This window comes from Pseudorca crassidens, chromosome 17 (genome assembly GCF_039906515.1).
Source record: "Pseudorca crassidens isolate mPseCra1 chromosome 17, mPseCra1.hap1, whole genome shotgun sequence".
NCBI lineage: Eukaryota > Metazoa > Chordata > Mammalia > Artiodactyla > Delphinidae > Pseudorca > Pseudorca crassidens.
This window is the reverse complement of record NC_090312.1, coordinates 82,679,079-82,688,032: the sequence shown is the minus strand read 5'-3', so window position 1 is coordinate 82,688,032 and position 8,954 is coordinate 82,679,079.

Genomic DNA, 8,954 nt, shown 5'->3' with positions numbered 1-8,954 from the left:
GTTGAAAAATATTTTCTCCCATTCTGAGGGTTGTCTTTTCGTCTTGTTTATGGTTTCCTTTGCTGTGAAAAAGCTTTGAAGTTTCATTAGGTCCCATTTGTTCATGTTTGTTTTTATTTCCATTTCTCTAGGAGGTGGGTCAAAAGGGATCGTGCTGTGATTTATGTCATAGAGTGTTCTGCCTATGTTTTCCTCTAAGAGTTTTATAGTGTCTGGCCTTACATTTAGGTCTTTAATCCATTTTGAGTTTATTTTGGTGTATGGTGTTAGGGCTTGTTCTAATTTCATTCTTTTATATGTAGCTGTCCACTTTTCCCAGCACCACTTATTGAAGAGGCTGTCTTTTCTCCATTGTATATTCTTGCCTCCTTTATCAAAGATAAGGTGACCATATGTGCGTGGGTTTATCTCTGGGCTTTCTACCCTGTTCCACTGATCTATATTTCTGTTTTTGTGCCAGTACCATACTGTCTTGATTACTGTAGCTTTGTAGTATAGTCTGAAGTCAGGGAGCCTGATTCCTCCAGCTCCATTTTTCTTTCTCAAGATTGCTTTGGCTATTCAGGGTCTGTTGTGTTTCCATACAAATTGTGAAATTTTTTGGTTCTAGTTCTGTGAAAAATGCCATTGGTATTTTGGTAGGCATTGCATTGAATCTGTAGACTGCTTTGGGTAGTATAGTCATTTTCACAATGTTTATTCTTCCAACCAAGAACGTGGTATGTCTCTCCATCTGTTTGTATCATCTTTAATTATTTCATCAGTGCCTTATAGTTTTCTGCATACAGGTCTTTTGTCTCCTTAGGTAGGATTATTCCTAGGTATTTTAATCTTTATGTTGCAATGGTAAATGGGAGTGTCTCCTTAATTTCTCTTTCAGATTTTTCATCATTAGTGTATAGGAATGCAAGAGATTTCTGTGCATTAATTTTGAATCCTGCAAATTTACCAAATTCATTGATTAGCTCTAGTAGTTTTCTGGTAGCATCTATGTATAGTATCATGTCATCTGCAAACAGTGACAGCTTTACTTCTTTTCTGATTTGTATCCCTTTTATTTCTTTTTCTTCTCTGATTGCTATGGCTAAAATTTCCAAATCTATGTTGAATAATAGCGGTGAGAGTGGACAACCGTGTCTTGTTCCTGATCTTAGTGGAAATGCTTTCAGTTTTTCACCATTGAATACAATGTTGGCTGTGGGTTTGTCATATATGGCCTTTATTACGTTGAGGTAAGTTACCTCTGTGCCTACTTTCTGGAGAGTTTTTTATCACAACTGGGTGTTCAATTTTGTCAAAAGCTTTTTCTGCATCTACTGAGATGATCATATGGTTTTTCTCCTTCAGTTTGTTAATATGGTGTATCACATTGATTGATTTGCATATATTGAAGAATCCTTGCATTCCTGGGATAAACCCCACTTGATCATGGTGTATGATCCGTTTAATGTGCTGTTGGATTCTGTTTGCTAGTATTTTTTGAGGATTTTTGCATCTATGTTCATCAGTGATGTTGGCCTGTAGTTTTCTTTTTTTGTGGCATCCTTGTCTGGTTTTGGTATCAGGGTGATGGTGGCCTCGTAAAATGAGTTTGGGAGTGTTCCTCGCTCTGCTATATTTTGGAAGAGTTTGAGAAGGATAGGTATTAGCTCTTCTCTAAATGTTTGATAGAATTGCCTGTGAAGCCATCTGGTCCTGGGCTTTTGTTTGTTGGAAGATTTTTAATCACAGTTTCAATATCAGTGCTTTGATTGGTCTGCTTATATTTTCTGTTTCTTCCTGGTTCAGTCTCGGGAGGTTGTGCTTTTCTAAGAATTTGTCCATTTCTTCCAGGTTGTCCATTTTATTGGCATGTAGTTGCTTGTAGTAATCTCTCATGATCATTTGTATTTCTGCAGTGTCAGTTGTTATGTCTCCTTTTTCATTTCTAATTCTATTGATTTGAGTCCTCTCCCTTTTTTTCTTGATGCGTCTGGCTAACGGTTTATCACTTTTGTTTATCTTCTCAAAGAACCAGCTTTTAGTTTTATTGATCTTTGCTACTGTTTCCTTCATTTCTTTTTCATTTATTTCTGATCTGATCTTTATGACTTCTTTCCTTCTAACTTTGGGGTTTTTTTTTTTTTTGTTCTACTTTCTCTAATTGCTTTAGGTGTAAGGTTAAGTTGTTTATTTGAGATGTTTCTTATTTCTTGAGGTAGAATTGTATTGCTATAAGCTTCCCTCTTAGAACTGCTTTTGCTGCATCCCATAGGTTTTGGGTCGTTGCGTTTTCTTTGTCATTTGTTTCTAGGTATTTTCTTTTATTTCCTCTTTGATTTCTTCAGTGATCTCTTGGTTATTTAGTAGTGTATTGTTTAGCCTCCATGTGTTTGTATTTTTTACAGATTTTTTTCCTGTAATTGATATCTAGTCTCATAGCATTGTTGTCAAAAAAGATACTTGATACGATTTCAATTTTCTTAAATGTACCAAGGCTTGGTTTATGACCCAAGATGTGATCTATCCTGGAGAATGTTCCATGAGCACTTGAGAAGAAATTGTAATCTGCTGTTTTTGGATGGAATGTCTTATAAATATCAATTAAGTTTATCTTGTTTAATGTGTCATTTAAAGCTTATGTTTCCTTATTTATTTTCATTTTGATGATCTGTCCATTGGTGAAAGTGGGGTGTTAAAGTCCCCTACTATTATTGTGTTACTCTCAATTTCCCCTTTTATGGCTGTTAGCATTTGTCTTATGTATTGAGGTGCTCCTATGTTGGGTGCATAAATATTTACAATTGTTATATCTTCTTTTTGGATTGATCCCTTGATCATTATGTAGTGTCCTTCTTTGTCTCTTGTAACATTGTTTATTTTAAAGTCTATTTTGTCTGATATGAGAATTGCTACTCCAGCTTTCTTTTGATTTCTATTTGCATGGAATATCTTTTTCCATTCCCTCACTTTCAGTCTGTATATGTCCTTAGGTCTGACGTGGGTCTCTTGTAGACAGCATATATACGGGTCTTGTTTTTGTAACCATTCAGCCAGTCTGTGTCTTTTGGTTGGAGCATTTAATCCATTTACATTTACGGTAGTTATCAATATGTATGTTCCTATTATCATTTTCTTAATTGTTTTGGGTTTGTTATTGTAAGTCTTTTCCTTCTTTTGTGTTTCCTGCCTAGAAAAGTTCCTTTAGCATTTGTTGTAGAGCTGGTTTGGTGGTGCTGAATTCTCTTAGCTTTTTCTTGTCTGTAAAGGTTTTAATTTCTCCATCGAATCTGAATGAGATCCTTGCTGGGTAGAGTAATCTTGGTTGTAGGTTTTCCCCTTTCATCACTTTAAATATGTCCTGCCACTCCCTTCTGGCTTGCAGAGTTTCTGCTGAAAGATCAGCTCTTAACTTTATGGGGATTCCCTTGTATGTTAATTGTTGTGTTTCCCTTGCTGTTTTTAATATTTTTGCTTTGTATTAATTTTTGATAGTTTGATTAATATATGTCTTGGTGTGTTTCTCCTTGGATTTATCCTGTATGGGACTCTCTGTGCTTCCTGGACTTGACTGTCTACTTCCTTACCCATATTAGGGAAGTTTTCAAGTATAAACTGTTCAAATATTTTCTCAGTCCCTTTTTCTTTCTCCTCTTCTTCTAGGACCCACATAATTCGAATGTTGGTGAGTTTAATGTTGTCCCAGAGGTCTCTGAGATTGTCCTCAATTCTTTTCATTCTTTTTTCTTTATTCTGCTCTGCAGTAGTTATTCCCAGTATTTTATCTTCCAGGTCACTTATCTGTTCTTCTGCCTCAGTTATTCTGCTATTGATTCCTTCTAGAGAATTTTAAATTTCATTTATTGTGTTGTTCATCATTGTTTGTTTGCTCCTTAAGTTTTTCTAGGTCCTTGTTGTATTTTCTCCATTCTATTTCCAACATTTTGGATCATCTTTACTATCATTTCTCTGAATTATTTTTCAGGTAGACTACCTATTTCCTCTTCATTTGTTTGGCCTGGTGGTTTTTTACCTTGCTCCTTCATCTGCTGTGTATTTCTGTTTTCTCATTTTGCTTAACTTGCTGTGTTTGGGGTCTCCTTTTCACAGGCTGCAGTTTCATAGTTCCCGTTGTTTTTGATGTGTGCCCCCAGTGGGTAATGTTGGTTCAGTGGGTTGTGTAGGCTTCCTGGTGGAGGGGACTGGTGACTGTGTTCTGCTGGATGAGGCTGGATCTTGTCTTTCCAGTGGGCAGGGCCGTGTCCGGTGGTGTGTTTTGGGGTGTCTGTGACCTTATTATGATTTTAGGCACCCTCTCTGCTAGTGGGTGGGGTTGTGCTCCTGTCTTGCTAGTTGTTTGGCATGGGGTTTCCAGCACTGTAGCTTGCTGGTCGGTTAGTGGAGCTGGGTCTTAGTGTTGAGATGGAGATCTCTGGGAGAGCTTTCACCATTTGATATTATGTGGGGCCGGGAGGTCTCTTGTGGCCCAATGTCCTGAACTCAGCTCTCCCACCTCAGAGGCTCAGGCCTGACACCCAGACAGAGCACCAAGACCCTGTCAGCCACATGGCTCAGAAGAAAGGGAGAAAAAGAACAAAATAAAAAATAAATAAATAAAGTTATAAAAATAGAAAAAAAATTGAAAAATAAAAAAGTAATTTAAATAAGAGAGAGAAAGAAAGAAGAGAGCAACCAAACCAAACAACAAATCCACCAATTATAACAAGCACTAAAAATTATACTAAAAAAACCCAAAACCAAAACCAAAACCAAAAATACCCCAAAAAACCGGACAGTCAGAACACTAGGACAAATGGCAAAAGCAAAGCTATACAGACAAAACCACACAAAGAAGCATACACATACACAGTAACAAAAAGAGAAAAAGGAAAAAATAAATATATATCTATATATTTAAAAAAAAGGAAGAGAGCAACCGAATCAATAAAGAAATCTACCAATGATAAGAAGCTCTAAACACTAAACTAAGATAAACATAAAACCAGAAACAAATTAGAGGAAGAAAGTAAACCCCAAGTCTACAGTTGCTCCCAAAGTCCACCTCCTCAATTTGGGATGATTCGTTGTCTATTCAGGTATTCCAGAAATGCTGGGAACATCAAGTTGATTGTGGAGGTTTAATCCGCTGCTCCTGAGGCTGCTGGGAGAGATTTCCCTTTCTCCTCTTTGTTCGCACAGCTCCCGGGGCTCAGCTTTGGATTTGGCCCCTCCTCTACATGCAGGTCACCTGAGGGTGTCTGTTCTTCACCCAGACAGAAGGGGGTTAAAGGAGCAGCTGATTCGGGGGCTCTGGCTCACTCAGGCTGAGGGGAGGGGTACGGATGCAGGGCGGGCCTGCGGCGGCAGAGGCCAGCATGACATTGCAGCAGCCTGAGGCGCGCCGTGTGTTCTCCTGGGGAAGTTGTCCCTGGATCCCGGGACCCTGGCAGTGGCGGGCTGCACAGGCTCTCCAGAAGAGGGGCGTGGACAGTGACCTGTGCTCGCACACAGGCTTCTTGGTGGCAGCAGCAGCAGCCTTAGCGTCTCATGCCCGTCTCTGGTGTCCACGCTGATAGCCGCAGCTCCCACCTGTCTCTGGAGCTCGTTTAGCAGTGCTCTGAATCCCCTCTCCTCACACACCCCAAAACAATGGTCTCTTGCCTCTTCAGCAGGTCCAGACTTTTTCCCAGACTCCCTCCTGGCTAGCTGTGGCGCACTAGCCCCCTGCAGGCTGTGTTCACGCCGTCAACCCCAGTCCTCTCCCTGGGATCTAAACTCCGAAGCCCGAGCCTCAGCTCCCAGCCCCCGCTCACCCCAGCGCGTGAGCAGACAAGCCTCTCAGGCTGGTGAGTGCTGGTCGGCACCGATCCTCTGTCGGGAATCTCTCCACTTGGCCCTCTGCACCCCTGTTGCTGTGCTCTCCTCCGTGGCTCCAAAGCTCCCCCCTGGCCACCCCCCATCTCCTCCAGTGAAGGGGCTTCCTAGTGTGTGGAAACTTTTCCTCCTTCACAGCTCCCTCCTGAAGGGGCAGGTCCCGTCCCTATTCTTTTGTCTCTGTTTTTTCTTTTGCCCTTCCCAGGTACGTGGGGAGTTTCTTGCCTTTTGGGAGGTCTGAGGTCTTCTGCCAGCGTTCAGTAGGTGTTCTGTAGGAGTTGTTCCACATGTAGATGTATTTCTGATGTATTTGTGGGGAGGAAGGCGATCTCCACGTCTTACTCCTCTGCCATCTTGAAGGTGCCCTCCATATGTATTTTGTACCTTCTTGGTAACAAGATTATTTTTCCTGAGCAAAGTGAATACAAGTCCTATTTCATGTCAGCTGCGATTATCGATTCAAGGTTGTCTGTTAGAAATTCAGGACCCCAATTCAGTTTTGAATTCAGGGAACAGGTTAGGACTGTAACACAAAAACCTGGGGGAACTTCCAAGACGAAGTGTGTCATGGAGTTCGTGGAATCAACCCTTTCTGATAGTAATAAAATCTTTCAAGCTCATTTCTCTCTAGAACTTGGTGTATTACATTTCACACTTACCTTTTTCTCTTTTTAACTATAATCTCTCACACAACTCTTAAAAGATTCCTTGCCCATATGTCCCTTTTAATCAAGTCAACGCCAGAAGAGAATTATACAGTATATTTGTACTACACGTTTCTCTTTGGTGACCTGTGCTTCGTGATTCCACACGGACGGTCTCTGCCAAAGAAGGCAACACAGGAAAGCGGCTCTGGGTCCATCATGCAAACACACGTGATAGTGCTGTCAAGGTGGTCACTCTGAACACATGGGGGTCTTTAAAGATAGTAAAAATTATGTCAACAATTATAAAAAGCTTAATTTGTGTACTTTCTCTCATACATGTTTAGTCTGAGCTACCTTTATGTCACTTTTATGATTCTGAATCAGCTAACTAGCATACTTAAATGCAGTAGGAGGAAAAAGATAGTAGACGTAATTCTCTAGCAAGGGCATCATAGTGCATTCTATTCATATTTTTTTGAGTTGAGATATTCAGAAAGATAAAGAAACAAATTGCAATGTTCTTAGGTAAATATTTGAATCATTACAAACTTTTAAAACATTTATGTCATGGCTAAGTAGACATAAACCATCCAAGTGATTGGGAATAATTCAAAAAAGTAAAAGACTGGAATTTGAACGTCATAAAGTTTTATATGTAAAATATTATATGGAGAAAAATGATAAGACACTACTCTGATCTTAATGGAAAAACAAGATAGTGTTTGTTAGACTGTGCTTAAAATAACAAAAATTAGTCATAGTTCATGGTACCAGCAATTTAATAATGCTGTATCAGGTAGCTGCAGTTAACTCAAGTAAAAGTCGAGGAAACAGTCTAACGTGACATTTCCAGAAAAAGGGGTCCCAATCGGCCTACTTGGATGCAAATCCCAGCTCTGCACTTCATAGCCGTGTGACCTTAGGGGTACCCAACTCTCCCCAAGCCTCTGTCTCCCACTCACTTTCGGTGATGGCCACATCTAGGCTAGACTTAATTTTAGTCTCCTTTAAGGTAAATACAAATCCCAGGACAGCCAGAGACCAGCTGCCATTTGATCTCTAGTTTAGCACGAACAGCTTTCAGTCCTTTGCTAGTGATGTGGATGTTTTCATTTCTCTGGATGCATCTGGGTCTTCTCCTTTCGCGGAGGCGGCCACAGCAGGCTCTTGCCTGGAAACGGTGTCTTTAAAGAAAGGAGATGTTCTTCTCCTCGTAGCATCTCATACATCTTGGAAAAGTACAGCTGGCTCAAAGCTTGGGACAATTAACTCTCAAACCTGCTTGTTAGAAATGCCACTGGAGCCCGAGGCTGACGGTTCTCTAGGGCAGTGCTCCCCAACGTTTTTGGTACCAGGGACCAGTTTCGTGGAAGACGGTTTTTCTCTGAGGTTGGGGGGGGATGGGGGGGATGGCTCAGGCGGTAATGCGAGTGATGGGGAGTGGTGGGGGAGCGAGGGGGAGCGAGGGGGAGCAGTGGGGAGTGATGGGGAGGGGTGGGGAGCGAGGGGGAGCGGTGGGGAGCGATGGGGAGCGACGGGGAGCAGTGGGGAGCGGTGGCGAGTGATGGGGAACAAGGGGGAGTGGTGGGGAGCGCTGGGGAGCGATGGGGGGGTGGAGGGCGGTGGGGGGTGGTGGGGGGCGGTGGGGAGCGGTGGAAAGCGAGGGGGAGCAAGGGGGAGCAAGGAGGAGCAGTGGGGAGCGGTGGGGAGTGATGGGGAGCAAGGGGGAGCGATGGGGGGTGGAGGGCGGTGGGGGGCGGTGGGGCGGTGGGGGGCGGTGGGGGGCGGTGGGGAGCGGTGGGGGGTGGTGGGGGGCGATGGGGGGCGGTGGGGAGCGGCAGATGAAGCTTCGTCACCTGCCCGCCGCTCACCTTCTGCTGTGTGGACTGGTTCCCAACAGGCCTCGGACTGCTACCCGTCTGCGGCCCCGGGGTTGAGGACCCCTGCTCTAGGGTGCACTGGACCTGGGGACTCCCCCTTCAGGCCACATGTAAAGCTTCCGTCTGCGTGTGTCCTTTATGGATGGGCACCTTCCACCGCCTTTCAGCCGACAGCAAGCTAAATTAGTCCCGTCCAATTCTCCCCCTGGGGCCTCACCTTGCACTTAAACAGATGAGTAGGTAGCTGTTTTGCATATATTATCTCTTAAACCATACCTTAAACTCTCCCAGCCTGAACACAGGGCATTTATTTTTCACTCCCCTCGGTACTTTGAACAGAGCTCAATAGATATTTTGGGGTGGGTTGATTGGAGTGAGTGAGAGAAATCAACAAGGTTCTTGTCGGTATATTTCTGTGCAGGACAACGTTAGAACAGGCGGCTTATTCACCAATAGATGGCAGTGGTGACTTAATTTCTGGACAGATGATTATACCAGAAAGGCAGTAAATTGCCCAAAGTGCCCGATTTCATTTTCCATCCCTGCATTGTGCTTTCTACAGGGCCCCAAAGCC